The 18,549-nt window shown below is 42.4% G+C and overlaps 1 long non-coding RNA gene across 3 annotated transcripts in view; it reads right to left on the minus strand.

The window, feature by feature from the left end:
• LOC104976069 (uncharacterized) overlaps positions 1-18,549 on the minus strand; it is a 287,898-nt gene that overhangs the window by 8,012 nt on the left and 261,337 nt on the right. Inside the window, exons 1-2 of one of the 3 annotated variants that reach the window (XR_009493138.1) lie at positions 8,027-8,306; positions 7,448-7,538 (exon numbers count right to left, since the gene is read on the minus strand). The exons of the other annotated variants lie outside the window; for them this stretch is intronic. This is a non-coding gene — a long non-coding RNA (uncharacterized lncRNA). Of the gene's footprint in view, positions 1-7,447; positions 7,539-8,026; positions 8,307-18,549 lie in introns of those variants that run through there. 3 annotated transcript variants of the gene reach the window in all.

Here is an 18,549-nt window from a genome sequence, read left to right on the forward strand (position 1 = left end):
AATTTCTTCAAGGATTTTCATTTGTCTTTTAGACACCTAAATCAGTATTTTCTCTTCTTTTATTTCTATGTCTGATGCTGCCAACAAATAAAATAATAAATCCTTTCCAATTACTCAGTGCCTTATGTGTGCCAGAAACTGTGCCAGGAACATTATCTATTTATCTCTAATAATAACAGTTTTTGTTCATGTTAGATATTATGGCCCCCATTTTCATTATGGAGAAACTGAGACTGAGGGAAAGTTTTTTTAATTACCTAGTCAATAAAGCTAAGAAGACATAAAACCTGCATTTGATCTCAGAATATAAATTTACTTTCTGGGCATAAAAATGCCACATTAACCTTTCAACCTGATTACATTTTTCCTTTTTCACCTTCATATTCTTAGGTCAAAATGAAGCATTTATGTTGGGCTTCTCTGGTGGCTCAGAAGGTAAAGAATCCACCTGCAATGCAGAAGACCTCTGTTCCATTTCTTTGGGGAGAAGATCCCCTGGAGAAGGCAATGGCAACCCACTCCAGTATTCTTGCCTGGAGAATTTCACGGACAGAGGAGCCTGAAGGGCTACAGTCATGGGATCACAAAGAGTCAGACACGACTAAGCGACTAACAACACCTCCATATTCTAAAGTATCTCCACTGGCTACATAATCCTGAGACAGTGAGGATTACGAGGGACCAACACTTGCACTTGTGAAGAATTCATGTTAAGTTAGGAATGCCTCATGCATGTTAGTATTGTTTTAGACATGCAGATCATTAGTATCTTATACAGAAAAATAAGAAAGAGGAAAATGGTCATCTGCCCTCTGACTTGGAAGATGCTTAGGGATTAGTGAAGACTCACTTTCTTAGCTTGACAAGAACCGAGTCAATAACTAACGTTTAACACGACTGCAGCTACACAAAGAGGAAGGAACCCATTAAGGGCTTAGAAGAAACATTAGGATGTCAGGACTAGCTCTAACTTCTCTCCTTTGGGCTGGTACCTGGGCTGCCTATTTTGTGTCTGCCCCACCAAATCCGCCCTCTAGACTTTCTCCTCCTGGATCACTGGAAGCTGACCTATGTGAATTGTATCTTCCTGCTGTTACCTTTGGGGCTTCTGTAAAGCTGATGAGTTCTGGCAGAAAATGAAAGGAGAGAAAGAAATTGAGATCATTTTTATTTTACAGATGCCCCTGCTTCAGGGTCACTGTCAGACAGCTGCCTTAATCGGATGGAGAGACCAATTTGTGTGAGACGATCCTTACGATGCAAGTACCCACCCTGGGTCTAGAACACTGCTTTCCTGCTTGCCATTTTAATAAGAGATTTAGGAGGCTACCCACTTTTGCTGGTTTCAGGGTTCTGCAATATCCTTTCGTGGTTTCTGTACACTCTGCCCACACTTTAGTACAACATTCATTTATTAAACTTCCTTAGTTACTAACTGTGAATGTTCCATCTTTTTCCAGCTGGGACACTGACTAGAAAGAGTGAAAGGCTTTCGGAGTAGCTTTAGGAAACTGGGTTTTCCACTGTTCAGGGCTGTAGAATCATATCCAAATAAGACTCTAAGACTGAGTTTATATGAGATATCTGAGAAATAAACTCTTTGCTGGGGTAATGGACCAATGGTAGCTCTGCAGCATGTGGTGGCCTCACGATACTCAAATTATCCCCACTGGTAGCATGGGATGAGGGATGCGCAGACGGAGGCCAACTGGCTAACGTACTTGGTGACTGTGGCAACAATCACCATTATAAAGATGCTGAGTCAGCTGGCTTGCTCTAACTAGCCTAGAAACCACAAATAGTGCAAGGGGCAAACTGACAGTCTTTGAATGCCCAGTTAAGAACAAACTGAGAAAACAAATCAGAAAATCGTGAGGGCCATTTTGAAGCGGCTCTCATCTCCTATAGCTGCAGCAAACACACGCTAAAAGCTCCTCATTTACGACACCATTTAAATATCAAATGTTAGAAAAATATATGATACTTTAAGGTTACTACTGAGAAAGAAGGTAAATCCCGAGACATGAGGTGGGGCATCTGAGCAGAAACAATCAATGCTAAAAATCTTTGAACAGCTAAACTGCCCTGAATCTACCTTATCAGCAGAGATATCCCCTTTTCATTCTGTAACCACACAACCTACACACATATACAGAAGGAACCAGCCTCTGCAGAGAAAAAATTCTGATGGTCCTCCTCTCCTGTATACAGGTCAGGAAGCAACAGTCAGAACTGGACATGGAACAACAGACTGGTTCCAAATAGGAAAAGGAGTATGTCAAGGCTGTATATTGTCACCCTGCTTATTTAAATTCTATGCAGAGTACATCACGAGAAGCACTGGGCTGGAGGAAGCACAAGCTGGAATCAAGATTGCTGGGAGAAATATCAAGAACCTCAGATATGCAGATGACACAACACTTATGGCAGAAAATGAAGAACTAAAGAGCCTCTTGATGAAAGTGAAAGAAGAGTGGAAAAAGTTGGCTTAAAGCTCAACATTCAGAAAACTAAGACCATGGCATCTGGTCCCATCACTTCATAGCAGATAGATAGGGAAACAGTGGAAACGGTGGCTGACTTTATTTTTCTGGGCTCCAAAATCACCGCAGATGGTGATTGCAGCCATGAAATTAAAAAGACGGTTACTCCTTGGAAGGAAAGTTATGACCAACCTAGACAGCATATAAAAAAGCAGAGACATCACTTTGTCAACAAAGGTCTAGTCAAGGCTATGGTTTTTCCAGTGGTCATGTATGGATGTGAGAGTTGAACTATAAAGAAAGCTGAGCACCCAAGAATTGATGCTTTTGAACTGTGGTATTAGAGAAGACTCTTGAGAGTCCCTTGGACTGTGAGGAGATCCAACCAGTCCCTCCTAAAGGAGATCAGTCCTGGGTGTTCATTGGAAGGACTGATGCTGAAACTCCAATACTTTGGCCACCTGATGCGAAGAGCTGACTCACTGGAAAAGACCCTGATGCTGGGAAGGATTGAGGACAGGAGGAGAAGGGGACAACAGAGGATGAGATGGTTGGATGGCATCACCATCTTAATGGACATGGGTTTGGGTGAACTCCAGGAGTTGGTGATGGACAGGGAGGCCTGGTGTGCTGCAGTTCATGGGGTCGCAAAGAGTTGGACACGACTGAGCGACTGAACTGAACTGTCCTGTTACTTTGATATCTGGGGTCTTTCAGACCCTGAAGGGACTGCCCTCTTGGGACTAGCCAGTTCTTAGAAATAGTAACAACTCAAATAGGAATGTGTTTTCAAGTACAAACCAACTAATCTGAAGCCTGCACCACTAACCATCTCCTTTACTGAGCTCTCACACTCTGAACCTCTACCTCTTCCCTAAGTGAGACAGGTCTGGGTCCAGGACCCTCGGCTACAGTACTGTTATGCCTGCACCTGGACACACCTCTCCTCAAACTACAAAAATACAGAGAAACAGTAAAAGATGAAGAATAAGTGTCTGTATGTGCAGTTGAGGCAAATTCTGGACAGAGATGCAGAAAGACCAAATTACCCCAACTATCACTTGTGAAGAGCTGAGAGCAAAAGCTGGGTACTGCACATGCCCCCTGCACACACCACCATTGGGGGTGGGCAAACCACCTAAGCCACCCCTCCTGCCTGACCCCTGGATATACCCCTACCCTCACCCCATAAAAGGAACCAGCTCACCCTGCCTCAGGGAGCCAGTGAGCAAAGGAACCTTGTTCGTTATTGCCCCTGTTGCTGGAGCAAGGGCCCCAGTGAAGCCTTGCCCCAGTTTCTTCTCTGGCCTCAGATCGATTTCTGGTGATTAAGGAGGCCCAGAACCCTGGTGGGCAACATACTCCAGGTCCAGGTACCAGACAACTAGAAGCAGTTTCTGTGCCCCAGAGCCCGCTGAAATTATTCACACACCCAATCCTAAACCTGTTCACCCTTCCTTACCCACTTCCTTCACCCCTAGAAACCACCGTGATGGCTCTGGCCCACAGTTCTCTCCCCCTCTGCCTCCCAACCAAGCCTGCTGCTGCCCCATATGGTGTGAGGCAGGCCCCTCCTCTTGGAACTATGAGTAATAAACTATCTTTTCAATGCAATCATTGCCGATCTCTTGGACATACCATGCCTCAAATTTTCTATTAATACACTATATGCTAAAATGGTTATCATGCTGTTTCCTTGTAAGAGGCCGCTGAGTCATCTCAGGCAGTATCCACCTCACCTTTTCAGGTCCATGAAAGGTAGGGACTCACAGGCTAGACTGGGAAGTTCATGCCATGCCTCAAAAAGAGGTGGTCTACACCCTAAATATGTTACAGGAAGTCACTAATTTCTGTTGGCAATAGTTTGAAAGATATTTTATGAGTGGACCCTATAGATATTAAGCTGGAAAGGATAAGATATGAACACTGATTGGGATGAATCTGTTGATGGATTTAGAGTACTGAATTGAGTGCCTGGGAATGGTGTTAGTAGGAGATCTTTAAACTCCCAAATACTCCGAACCTACCTTGCCACCTTCTCTTAATATCTTGGCTAACTTACAGTTGAACCCAACAGTAGCCTTCAGTTACTAGGGATCAAATACCAGAACTTTACTGGTTTAGACTGAATGTTAGATTGACTATGTTATTATAAACTGCCCTATACCTATAAAAGTCTTCTCTACAATGGCCAAAAATGTTTTCATTCATTAAACTGTTAAAAACCTGTACTGGTGAGGGGCACCCGCATGTAAAGCTCTGTAGTGATTGTTGCCAATAAGACAGAGCTGACAATAAGGGATTCTGCAATAAAACTGGACTTCATCATCTCAATGGGGTAGCAGGATCCTAGAGATGCACAGATCAGGTGGCAATGTTGATTTGTCATAGATCATATGAGTGCATCGAGAATAATTAACTCTGTTGGCTGACAGTCTTATTTTTGAGAGACAGAGATCTGTGTCAGTGGTTAACCGATTATGAAGTTAACAGAAATGTTAACTTCATGGCCAGTAAAACAGACTGGTGGCCTAGAAATGTTTAATGTATTAAAGTGGGAAATGCTAGGGCTAGTGGAGAAAGCTGATTCTAGAGTAGTAGGGAGTTTATGGCAGACACATCTTGTGATTACTCTCCCAATGTCTGACCATTTGGTGGGGAGTGATAGTAACAGGCAGAATCCTTACACAGGTTCTATGATGGTTATGACAGAAAAGGCCAAGTGGAAGCCCATGGATCTACCCACTCCTGCCAAGAGGCTAAATAAAAGCACGTAGGGATGGCAATTCTCACCATGTAGGAACAGCAATCCTCACCACATGGGGACAGCAATCCTCATCAACTGCCTGTGAGCCAGTGGAAAAAGGACATTCATGAAGAAAACTTATAGATGATCACAAAATTAATCGGTGGCGCTGATAAGCACAGTTAAGTTGCTGAAGTTAGTGTCTTTACTATGGTCAGTCGACACTGTCTCTTGTTTTCAGGCATTTCCTTTTCCCATTCCTATTAAAAGAGAAACCTGAAGTACTTTTACCTTTAGCAGCAAAGATATCAGTATACCCTTACTCTTCTGACTTAGGGCTATCACAATAAAGCTGAAAGATCTATTACCCATTTTCATTTCATAACTGTTATTCTACATTGATGACAGCATTTCAATTGAATCTGATTATGAGAAATAATAAACCTTCAAAATGCTACAGTAGGGAATTCCCTGGTGGTCCAGTGGTTAGGACTCCACACTTCCACTACTGAGGGTGTGGGTTCAATCCCTGGTCAGGGAACTAATATTTTGCAAGCTGCACAGTGAGGCCAAAATATTTTTTAAAATGTTACAGCAAGATATATCTAAATCTTGCAAAATTTCAGAGATATACTATCTCAGTTTCCATGGTGTTTCCTTAGTGTAGAGAATCTCAATATATCCACTTTAAAGTCACTGCACCATGTACTGTCCACCATGAAGGAAGAAGCTCAATGGCTGCTGAGACTCTTGATTTTGAGACATTTATGTGTGCTTCTCTGACCCATGACTGGATAACCCATAAACCTTCCAGTTTTGAATACAATCTAGAAAAAGACAAGACTGTGCAGTGGGGACAAGATGCCTGGAGACTGAGATTCCATCAGCAGAGCCTATAGTATGTACAGTGGTTGTGTTAGATAGAGATGCTCTAAGGAGCTGCTGGAAAGCCTCATTTCTGATCCTGGAGAATCAGGACAGACCCCTATGGTCTGAGAGTTAAGTCCTGGCCCTTTCAGTCACTAAACTCTCGTCCATTCGAAAAGCATCCTGGTACTGGTCCCCTGTTGAAACAAGATATTTGACCATGGGATAACAAGTAATCACGCATGCCCACCTGCACACGGTCAACATGCAGCTAGCTGATCTACTGGATCATAAAACTGGGTGAGTGCAGTAGTATGCCACTGTGTAATTGAAAAGGAACTTATGAAACTGGACCTGAACGGGTCTGGAATGTACAAACAAGCTGCAGAAGGAGCAGCACGTTTTTGCCTGCTTTATCCCTTCTCTATCTTAAACTACATCCATGATGTATGTGACCATATATAGTTAACATCCAAACAAGGACACTTTTAAGAGCTAAAAGCAGCACTATTAATAATTAAGGTGGGGCACTGGGTGTAAGTCAGGAGTGTCCTGGGCAAACTAGGATCTTTTAACACCCTATCTATAATCATCTGACAATGAAACCAATGTATGGATTTGCTTAGAATAATATGTATCATATTCAAGAAACAGTCAGAATTCGACAGTTGCAACATTACGAATGTCCTTAAGAGGCCACAGGGCAGGGATGTCCCTCTGGTCAGCAGACTTGGGGTGAGAGGGGACATCTGGTCATACACAAAGAGACAGCCTGGGATACAGATCTGTGCTGGTTCATGGGCAAAAACTCATGGGTCAGTTGGCTAATGAGGGATTTGGAAAGAACAAAATTGGAAGATTAGCAACAAGAACTCTGGGGCTGAGATGTGGACCTCTTGAAACAAGCAAAGTGTATAAAAATAGTTTTGACTCTCTGCCAGTGGACTGCACGATGAATGAGCTCTCACAAATGATTTGGAGCCTATGAACTACCCCGTGACTGTCAGCCATCTAGGCCTTCTCAGTGGGCCTGTTTATTATACAAAGTGGATACTGACAGTGGGATGAGGGCTGTGTGTGGACTGGACAGGAGCTACCTTTCTTTCCCAGGCTGTTTTGGCTACTGCTACTATGCTCAGCCTGCCAAAAGTAAATGCCAATACTTCACTCCCAATTCTATTTCATTCCCTGGGGGAACTAACTAGCCAGCTAGCTGGTGACACATTGATTAGCTTAGATCCCTTACGTCATGTATTAGATAGATTTTGTTACAGTAAAAATCAATCTCAACCTATCGGGCTTAAAATAGTTGTAATAACAGCAAAAACTCTTTCCTGTTTATACGACTTACGTTGACTGTGTCTCAGCTCCATTTGGCTTCTACCTCATTGTTCTAATTGGGGACCCGTGGTGAAGGAGCAACTCCAATATGAAATACCCTGCTATTGTGATAGAGCACAAAATCAGAAAAGGCTGAAACAAACAATGATGTAATTCATTAGAAGTCTCTCTACTGTCTGTGTGCAAATGCTGTACATCACACCCACTCACTTTCTTTTGACCAAAACAATTAACACACCTAAGCTCAGTAAGGCCTCCTCAGATAGCCATTTTGCTTTTTTGCATTTCTTTTCCATGGAGATGGTCTTGATCCCTGTCTCCTGTACGATATGATGAAGCTCCGTCCATAGTTCATCAGGCACTCTATCAGATCTAGTCCCTTAAATCTATTTCTCAGTTCCACTGTATAATCATAAGAGATCTGATTTAGGTCATATCTGAATGGTCTAGTGGTTTTCCCCACTTAATTTGGCAATAAGGAGTTCATAATCTGAGCCACAGTCAGCTCCTGGTCTTGTTTTTGCTGACTGTATAGAGCTTCTCCATCTTTGGCTGCAAAGAATATAATCAATTTGATTTCAGTACTGACCATCTAGTGATGTCCATATGGAGAGTCTGCTCTTGTGTTGTTGGAAGAGGGTGTTTGCTATGACCAGTGCATTGTCTTGGCAAAACTCTATTAGCTTTTGTCCTGCTTCATTCCGTATTCCAAGGCCAAATTTGCCTGTTACTCCAGGCATTTCTTGACTTCCTACTTTTGCATTCCAGTCCCCTATAATGAAAAGGACATCTTTTTTTGGGTGTTAGTTCTAAAAGGTCTTGTAGGTCTTCATAGAACCATTCAACTTCAGCTTCTTCAGCATTACTGGTTGGGGCGTAGACTTGGATTACTGTGATATTGAATGGTTTGCCTTGGAAACAAACAGAGATCATTCTGTCGTTTTTGAGATTGCATCCAAGTACTGCACTATGGACTCTCTTGTTGACCATGATGGCTACTCCATTTCTTCTGAGGGATTCCTGTCCACAGTAGTAGATATAATGGTCATCTGAGTTAAATTCACCCATTCCAGTCCATTTTAGTTCCCTGATTCCTAGAATGTTGACGTTCACTCCTGCCATCTCCTGTTTGACCACTTCCAATTTGCCTTGATTCATGGACCTGACATTCCAGGTTCCTAAGCAATATTGCTATTTACAGCATCAGACCTTGCTTCTATCACCAGTCACATCCACAACTGGGTATTGTTTTTGCTTTGGCTCCATCCCTTCATTCTTTCTGGAGTTATTTCTCCACTGATTTCCAGTAGCATATTGGGCACCAACCCGAGGCCTTACAAATAGCTGTGAGAAGAAAAGAAGCGAAAAGCAAAGGAGAAAAGGAAAGATACAAGCATCTGAATGCAGACTTCCAAAGAAAAGCAGAGAGAGATAAGAAAGACTTCCTCAGCTATCAATGCAAAGAAATAGATGAAAACAACAAAATGGGAAAGACTAGAGATCTCTTCAAGAAAATTAGAGATACCAAGGGAACATTTCATGCAAAGATGGGCTCAATAAAGGACAGAAATGGTATGGACCTAACAGAAGCAGAAGATATTAAGAGGTGGCAAGAATACACAGAAGAACTGTACAAAACAGAGCTTTATAACCCAGATAATCACGATGGTGTGATCACTCACCTAGAGCCAGACATCCTGGAATGTGAAGTCAAGCGGGCCTTAGAAAGCATCACTACGAACAAAGCTAGTGGAGGTGATGGAATTCCAGTTGAGCTATTTCAAATCCTGGAAGATGATGCTGTGAAAGTGCTGCACTCAATATGCCAGCAACTTTGGAAAACTCAGCAGTGGCCACAGGACTGGAAAAGGTCAGTTTTATTTCCAATCCCAAAGAAAGGCAATGCCAAAGAATGCTCAATTGCACTCATCTCACACGCTAGTAAAGTAATGCTCAAAATTTTCCAACCAGGCTTCAGCAGTACATAAACTGTGAACTTCCAGATGTTCAATCTGGTTTTAGAAAAGGCAGAGGAACCAGAGATCAAATTGCCAACATCCGCTGGATCATGGAAAAAGCAAGAGAGTTCCAGAAAACCATCTATTTCTGCTTTATTGACTCTGCCGAAGCCTTTGACTGTGTGGATCACAAGAAACTGTGGAAAATTCTGAAAGAGTTGGGAATACCAGACCACCTGACTTGCCTCTTGAGAAACCTATATGCAGGTCAGGAAGCAACAGTTAGAACTGGACATGGAACAACAGACTGGTTCCAAATAGGAAAAGGAGTACATCAAGGCTGTATATTGTCACCCTGCTTATTTAATTTATATGCAGAGTACATCATGAGAAACACTGGGCTGGAAGAAGCACAAGCTGGAATCAAGATTGCCGGGAGAAATATCAATAACCTCAGATATGCAGATGATACCACCCTTATGGCAGAAAGTGAAGAAGAACTAAAGAGTCTCTTGATGAAAGTCAAAGAGGAGAGTGAAAAAGTTAGCTTAAAGCTCAACATTCAGAAAACTAAGATCATGGTATCTGGTCCCATCATTTCATGGCAGATAGATGGGGAGACAGTGGAAACAGTGTCAGACTTTACTTATTTGGGCTCCAAAATCATGGCAGATGGTGATTGCAGCCATGAAATTAAAAGACGCTTACTCCTTGGAAGGAAAGTTATGACCAACCTAGATAGCATATTGAAAAGCAGAGATAATACTTTGCCAACAAAGGTCCATCTAGTCAAGGCTATGGTTTTTCCAGTGGTCATGTATGGATGTGAGAGTTGGATTGTGAAGAAAGCTGAGCCCCGAAGAATTGATGCTTTTGAACTGTGGTATTAGAGAAGACTCTTGAGAGTCCCTTGGACTGCAAGGAGATCCAACCAGTCCATCCTAAAGGAGATCAGTCCTGGGTGTTCATTGGAAGGACTGATGCTGAAGCTGAAACTCCACCTCATGCAAAGAGTTGACTCATTGGAAAAGACCCTGATGCTGGGAGGGACTGGGGGCAGGAGAAGGGGATGACAGGATGAGATGGCTGGATGGCATCACCGACTCGATGGACATGAGCTTGAGTGAACTCTGGGAGTTGGTGATGGACAGGGAGGCCTGGCATGCTGCTGTTCATGGGGTCGCAGAGAGTCAGACACGACTGACCGACTGAACTGAACTGAAGCTCAGTAATGGAAGCAGCAAAGTATGTGCCACAGACCCTTTACAAGGCGTATGGAAAAATCACAAACGCAAAGAGCACTGCAATATAATCCTCTTATGAGGAAAAGAGTCGTATCTGTGACAATAATGCAAATTTCCACAAAATGAGAGGAAACTATTCCACCTCACTCTGTACAGACACACAGAAACAGACATATACTCCGAAGCATGTTTATTATTTCTATCCACAATTCTTTTTCTAGGACTACCGTATATGGAATTACAGAATGCGTTATCAATTGCCATGGTATTCCATTCAAAATACCCTTGATCAAGAAACATATGTTACAGCAATACAAAGATAGCACAGAGAATTCATAGGTCTTAGCACATCTTTCATCTCCATGTTTGACAGCATATTCAATAGTCCACAAGATTGGGATGTCAGTCAGAAAGATGTATTATCATACACGTTAAATCAGTGGGCAATATATGGAGCAATCTCTGCAATAGATGGGATGCATGTGTTTAAGAACCAAAGAGTAAAACCAGAAGTGATTTCTCTCACTATTAAAACCATAAACCACTGGAAGGGTTTTAGCTCCCTGTCTCCATTAGATGGGCTCTCATTAAGATTTCACTAAATTGGAAGGTAAGGGTCCACTTTGATAGTTTGTGTTCACTTATAGTTTCTGCGGGAGGATGATCAAGATTTAGTTTCTGTAGGAATGAACTGGGTGACTCTACCAGATAAATAATGCCATTCAGTGGGGTGTACTGAAAGGCTTTAAGAACACATATATTATGATGGAAGAAGGCACCTGTAATTTCCAACTTAGACCTCATGACTGGTAATGAAATGAAGATAACAAGCATGTATGTTCATGATCATTGTTTCTTTTCTTTCCTATTTCTGACAGTAGCTAGTACATTACATTTCAAATAACTTTTAGAACTTTGTATGTTCTCTGTATTAGTTTTAAGTTGCTCAGTCTTGTCTGACTCTCTGCAACACCATGAACTGTATAGCCTGCCAGGCTCCTTTGTCCATGGGATTCTCCAGGCAAGAATACTGGAGTGGGTTGCCATTTCCTTCTCCAGGGGAATCTTCCTGACCCAGGGATCAAACCTAGGTCTCCTCCATTGCAGGCAGATTCTGTACTACCTGAGCTAGTAGGGAAGCTCAGTTAGTGAGTCAGTTCAGTCAGTTCAGTCGCTCATCCAAGTCCGACTCTTTGAGACCCCACGGACTGCAGTGTGCCAGGCCTCCCTGTCCATCACCAACTCCTGGAGTTTACTCAAACTCATGTTCATTGAGTTGGTGATGCCATCCAACCATCTCATCCTCTGTCATCCCCTTCACCTCTGCCTTCAATCTTTCCCAGCATCAGGGTCTTTTCCAATGAGTCAGTTCTTCACATCAGGTGGCCAAAGTATTGGAGCTTCAGCATCAGTCCTTCCAATGAATATTCAGGACTGATATCTGTTAGGATTGACTAGTTGGATCCCCTTGCAGTCCAAGAGAATCTCAAGAGTCTTCTCCAGCACCACATTTCGAAAGCACCAATTCTTCAGCACTCAGCTTTCTTTAATAGTCCAACTCTCACATCCAAACATGACTACTGGAAAAACTATAGGTTTGACTAGATGTACCTTTCCTGGCAAAGTAATGTCTTTGTTTTTTTTAATATGCTGTCTAGGTTGGTCATAGCTTTTCTTCCAAGGAGCAAGCATCTTTTAATTTCGTGGCTGCAGTCACCATTTGCAGTGACTTTGGAGCCCCAAAAATAAAGTCTCTCACCATTTCCATTGTTTATCCATCTATTTACCATGAAGTGATGGGACCAGTTGACATGATTTTAGTTTTCTGAGTATTGAGTTTTAAGCCAACTTTTTCACTCTCTTCTTTCACTTTCATCAAGAGACTCTTTAGTTCTTCTTCACTTTATGCCATAAGGGTGGTGTCATCTGCATCTCTGAGGTTATTGATACTTCTCTCGGCAATCTTGATTCCAGCTTGTCCTTCATCCAGCCCGGCATTTCACATGATGTACTCTGCATATAAGTTAAGTAAGCAGGGTGACAATATACAGCCTTGATATACTCCTTCCCTGATTTGGAACCAATCCGTTGTTCCCTGTCGAGTACTAACTGTTGCTTCCTGACCTGCAGACAGATTTCTCGGGAGGCAGGTCAGGTGCTCTGGTATTCCCATCTCTTTAAGAATTTTCCATTGTTTGTTGTGATCTACACAGTCAAAGGCTTTGGTGTAGTCAATAAAGCAAAAGTAAATATTTTTCTGGAACTCTCTTGCTTTTTTAATGATCCAACAGATGTTGGAAAATTGGTCTCTGGTTCCTCTGCCTTTTCTAAATCCAGCTTGAACATCTGGAAGTTCACAGTTCACATATTGTTGAAGTCTGGCTTGGAGAATTTTGAGCATTACTTTACTAGCATGTGAGATGAGTGCAATTGTGCGGTAGTTTGAACATTCTTTGGCATTGCCTTTCTTTGGGGTTGGAATGAAATCTGACCTTTTCCAGTCCTGTGGCCACTGCTGAGTTTTCCAAATTTGCTGGTACATTGAGCACAGCACTTTCACAACATCATCCTTTAGGATTTGAAATAGCTCAGCTGGAATCCCATCACTTCCACTAGCTTTGTTTGTAGTGAGGCTTCGTAAGGCCCACTTGACTTTCCATTTCAAAATGTCTGGCTCTAGATGAGTGATCACACCATCATGGTATTTGGGTCATGAAGCTCTTTTTTGTACAGTTCCTCTGTGTATTGTTGCCACCATGTCTTAATATATCTTGCTTCTGTTAGGTCCATACCATTTCTGTCCTTTGTTGTGCCCATCTTTGCATGAAATGTTCCCTTGGTATCTCTAATTTTCTTGAAGAGATCTCCAGTCTTTCCCTATTGTTTTCCTCTATTTCTTTGCACTGATCACTGAGGAAGTCTTTCTTATGTCTCTCTGCTATTCTTTGGAACTCTGCATTCAATTGAGTATATCTTTCCTTTTCTCCTTTGCCTTTAGCTTCTCTTCTTTTCTCAGCTATTTGTAAGGCCTCCTTAGACAAGGGAAGCTCAGAAACATATTTTTTCCTCTGTAGATATGATTCGAGTGAATGCCAAGAGAAAATCAGAGATGAACTGTGCTAGATATCTTTCATTTGTCACTTCTAATATGTTCACTATTCCTTCAATCCTAGTCTGTGACAAACTAGAACAGTATGAACTGCACAACTGACATGTAAATAAATTTAAGAGAGTAAGCACAGAGAACGGATTCTTATTATTGCATGTGAACACACACCATTGAGCATCCACCACAAAAGAAGTGTACAATAATTCAATACAGAAAATGCTCAGCTAACTAAAGTCAGGCGGCTTCTGTTGTCAGTCATAGCTGCTATGGGCAAACTGCTGATAAGCGGGTGGCTATGGCGCAGTGACACTGAGGGAGGCCAGGCCTGGGTTTGACAAAAGCAGTTCACTCACCAATGCAACACCAGCCACTGCCAAGTGTCCCAGATTCTAGCAACTGGAATCCATTTTGCGACAATAAGACACACCAGTCTTGGGGACCAGTTGGACTGTTTGTCTTAACTAACCTTCCTCTTCTTTTCCCAAAGAATGAGACCAACCATCCTCCCTGAAGAGCTTTGCCCAGATGAGATGCACTCACTATATGAGAGGCAAAAGGGCTGGAAAGCAGTGGAAGGTACGGTGCACCTCTCTTAAGAACTAAACCAATTATTTCCTCAGCTGCTGGGAGGATCGACTGCTGATGGCAAACAGCGAACTCCCTCTCCCAGAATGAACTCAGCCAAGGGGTGCCCACTTGTCATGTATGTATCAGAGTGTAAAACCTGGAGCTGCTGACTCAAGTCAGAATGCCATCCTAATTTCACAGCTGCCCAGAGGAGCAGCTGTGGAGTCTTTTGCAACTACATTGCAATTCAATTGTTCCCTCTGCCCGGTCCTGATTCTTGCACTTTCGGTATATGTATAAAAATACTTTTGAGTAAACTCCTGCTCATAAGTCTTCTCAGAGTTTGCTTCCTAGAGAAATTACATTCATTCTAGAGCAGATATTGAAATTAATAAATGTTTATTCACCTGCCACAGGAACCAAAAAGGTCCGTTTTCATTCCAGCACAAAGAAGACCACCACCAAAGAATTTTAAACTACCACACACACATGCTCATTTCACATGCTAGCAAGGTAATGCTCAAAATCCTTCAAGCCAGGCTTCAACAGTACATGAACCGAGACATTCCAGATGTATGAGGTGGATTTAGAAAAGGCAGAGGAACCAGAGATCAAATGGCCAACATCCATTGGATCATAGAAAAGTGAGAGAGTTCCAGAAAAAAACATCTGCTTCACTGACTAAGCCTTTGTCTGTGTGGATCACAACAAACTGTGGAAAATTCTCAAAGAGATGAGAATATGAGACAACTTACCTGCCTCCTGAGAAACCTGTATGCAGGTCAAGAAGCAAGAGTTAAAACCAGACATGGAACAACAAACCAGTTCAAAACTAGGAAACCTGAACATCAAAGCTGTATATTGTCACCCTGTTTATTTAACTTACATGCAGAGTATATCATGCAAGATTTGGGGCTGGATCAATCACGAGTTGGAATCAAGACTGCTGGGAGAAATATAAACAGCCTGAGATATGCACATGATACCACTCTAATGGCAGAAAGCAAAGAAGACTAAAGATCCTCTTGATGAAGGTGAAAGAGGACAGTGAAAAAGCTGGCTTAAAACTCAACATTCAAAAAGATCACAGCAACTGATCCCATCACTTTATGGCAAATGGATGGGAAAACAGTGGAAACAGTGACAGAATTTATTTTCTTTGGCTCCAAAATCACTGTGGATGGTGACTGCAGCCATGAAATTAAAAGATGCTTGCTCCTTGGAAGAAAAGCTATGACAAAACAAGATAGTGTATAAAAAATCAGAGACATTACTTTGCCAACAGAGGTCCGTCTAGTCAAAGCTATAGTTTTTCCTGTAGTCATGTAAAGATGTGAAAGTTGGACCATAAAGAAGGCTGAGAGGCAAAGAATTGGTGCTTTCGAATTGTGGTGCTGGAGAAGACTCTTGAGAGTCACGTGGACTGCAAGGAGATCAAACCAATCAATTCTAAAGGAAATCAACCCTGAATATTCATTGGAAGGACAGATGTTGAGGCTGAAGCTCCAAGGCTTTGGCCACCTGAGGCAAAGAGCCAATTCACTGGATAACACCCTAATGCTGGGGAAGATTGAGGGCAGGAGAAGAAGGGGTGGGACAGAAGATGAGATGATTGGATAGCATTAACCACCAATGGACGTCAGTTTGAACAAACTCAGGGAGACAGTGAAGGACAGGGAAGCCTGTCATGCTGCAGTCCATGGGGTCACCAAAGTCAGACATGACTTAGCAACTGAACAACAAATTCACTACTAAGGTGTTCTTTTTCAGACTTCCCTAGTGCCACAGTGTATAAGAACCTGCTTGCCAATGCAGAGGACATGGGTTTGACCCCTAGTCTGGGAAGATCCCATATGCCACTGAGCAAACTGAGCCAGTCTGTCCCATCTACTGAACCTGTGCTCTAGAGCCCTCTTGCTGCAACTCCTGAAGCCTGTGCCCCAAAATAAAGCTGCCACAATGAGAAGCCGCACACGCAACCAAGAGTAGCGAGTCCCCCACCTGCCACAACTGGAGAAAGCCCACACAAACCAGCACAGACCCAGAGCAGCCAAAAATAACTGCTTTTAAAAAGAGGAGCTTTCTCTTATTCTAAGTAAATTCCACTGATAAGCTTTAATTAATACTGAAGCATCTTTATATCGCTGGGATAAATCATTCTTTGGTTGATTTCTGAGAATATTTTGTTATATTCAATTAGCTATCATTTTATTCAGAATTTTTGTTTCCACATGTATCCAATACCTATAAACTTTTTTTTCCTTATCTCTGAAAAGTTTTGCTATATTTTATCTTGATGTTGAGGAAACTTTAAAGTTATATCACCCAATAGAGGACCTTCCGGAGAAGGCAATGACACCCCACTCCAGTACTCTTGCCTGGAAAATCCCATGGACAGAGGAGCTTGGTGGGCTACAGTCCATGGGGTTGCTGAGTTGGACACGACTGAGCGACTTCACTTTTACTTTTCACCTTCATGCATTGGAAAAGGAAATGACAACCCACTCCAGGTTTCTTGCCTGGAGAATCCCAGGGACGGAAGAGCCTGGTGGGCTGCCATCTATGGTGTCGCACAGAGTCGGACACAACTGAAGTGACTTAGCGGCAGCAGAGAACCTTCTTCACTTGATGTGGTATAAATTCAATATGTCATTTTAACCTAAAAATTAATACTCTTGCATTCTGGGGTAGAGTCTATAATTTTTTGTAATTTCCTCCTATAATTTTTTTTTCTTTCTGAAAGTCACAGTAGTTAGCTGTTGGCCTTCTTAAATTGTTCCTTATTTTTCTTTTGTTCCTCTTCTATTTTATATCTCTTTGTCTTTTCATCATTTTTGCAAGGGAAGTTTGGTGATAGTAAAGTAAGAGTTTTGATTCATAGAAAAACTTTTAATAAATTTTAATATGTAGTTGGGCTTTAGAAAAAAGCGTTAGTATTCCCAAATATTAAGTTTCCAATTTTAAGAGATGTTTAGATAATTTTTGATGCACTGGGTGTCATTTTAATAACACAGATAAGGATGGAAAAATAAGGATGCCAAACTAATAAAATCAACTCTTCAGCTTTCCATTTTTTAATTTCCAAGTTATATACTTAAGTTCTATCCTAAATGTCATTATTTTTATTATGAAATATAGCATACATACAGACTTCCCAGGTAGCGCAGTGGTAAAGAATCTGCCTGCCAATGCAGTAGGCACAAGAGATGCAAGTTTGATCCCAGAGTCAAGAAGACCCCATGGAGGAGAGCATGACAGCCCATTCTAGTATTCTTACCTGGAAAATTCTATGGACAGAGGAGACTGGTGAGCTACAGTCCATGGGGTCCCAAAGAATTGGGCATGACTGAGCACACACACACACACAATATACATACAACACAGTGTAAGAAGTACATGTGCATTCTAAAGAACAATTAATGAAAAGAACAGATGGTGGAATAGAAGGATGTGTACTCATCTTCTCATGCAAAAATACCAAAGTCGCACCTAGCTGCTGAACAACCATCAACATGAGAATGTGGGATACCACCAAAGAAAGATACCTCACTCCATAGGCAAAGGAGAAGCCCCAACAAGACGGTAGGAGGGGTGCAATCACATTTCAAATCAAATCTCATACCTGCCAAAGATGCTTGGAGGGCACAAACAAAACCTTATATGCACCAGGATCCACGTAAAGGAGCTGTGACCCCACAAGAGACTGAGCCAGACCTGCTTTGAGTCTTTGAGTGTCTCCTGAGGAGGCATAGGTCAGCAATGGCCTGCCACCGGGACCAGGGCTCTGAGAACAGCATTCCTGGGAAGCATGGCGTGCGGTATAAGTTCTCTAGGAAGAGGTCGCCATTAGCTCCATTATACAGCTGTGGAGCAGACGCCCCACAAACTGTAAAACAATTATACCAAAGAAGTTCTTGCACTGTTCTGAAAGTTCTAAGGACCACAACAGATTTTCCAACCTGGGGATCTGGCAAAGGGACTGAGAACCTCCAGGGAATTTGATTTGGAAGGCCAGTGGGGTTTGATTACAGAACTTCCACAGGACTGGGGAAACACTCTTGGAGGGCACAAACAAAGCCTTGTGCACACCAGGAGCCAGAAGAAAGGAGCAGAGACCGAGTCAGACTTGCCTGTGAGTGTCCAGGAGTCTCTGGCAGAGGCATGGGTCAACCGTGGCCTGCCGTGAGATCAGGGGCACTGAATACAACAGTCCTAGGAGCTGTGGCATGCTGGC

The sequence above is a fragment of the Bos taurus genome, chromosome 27 (genome assembly GCF_002263795.3).
Source record: "Bos taurus isolate L1 Dominette 01449 registration number 42190680 breed Hereford chromosome 27, ARS-UCD2.0, whole genome shotgun sequence".
NCBI classification, from domain to species: Eukaryota; Metazoa; Chordata; class Mammalia; order Artiodactyla; family Bovidae; genus Bos; species Bos taurus.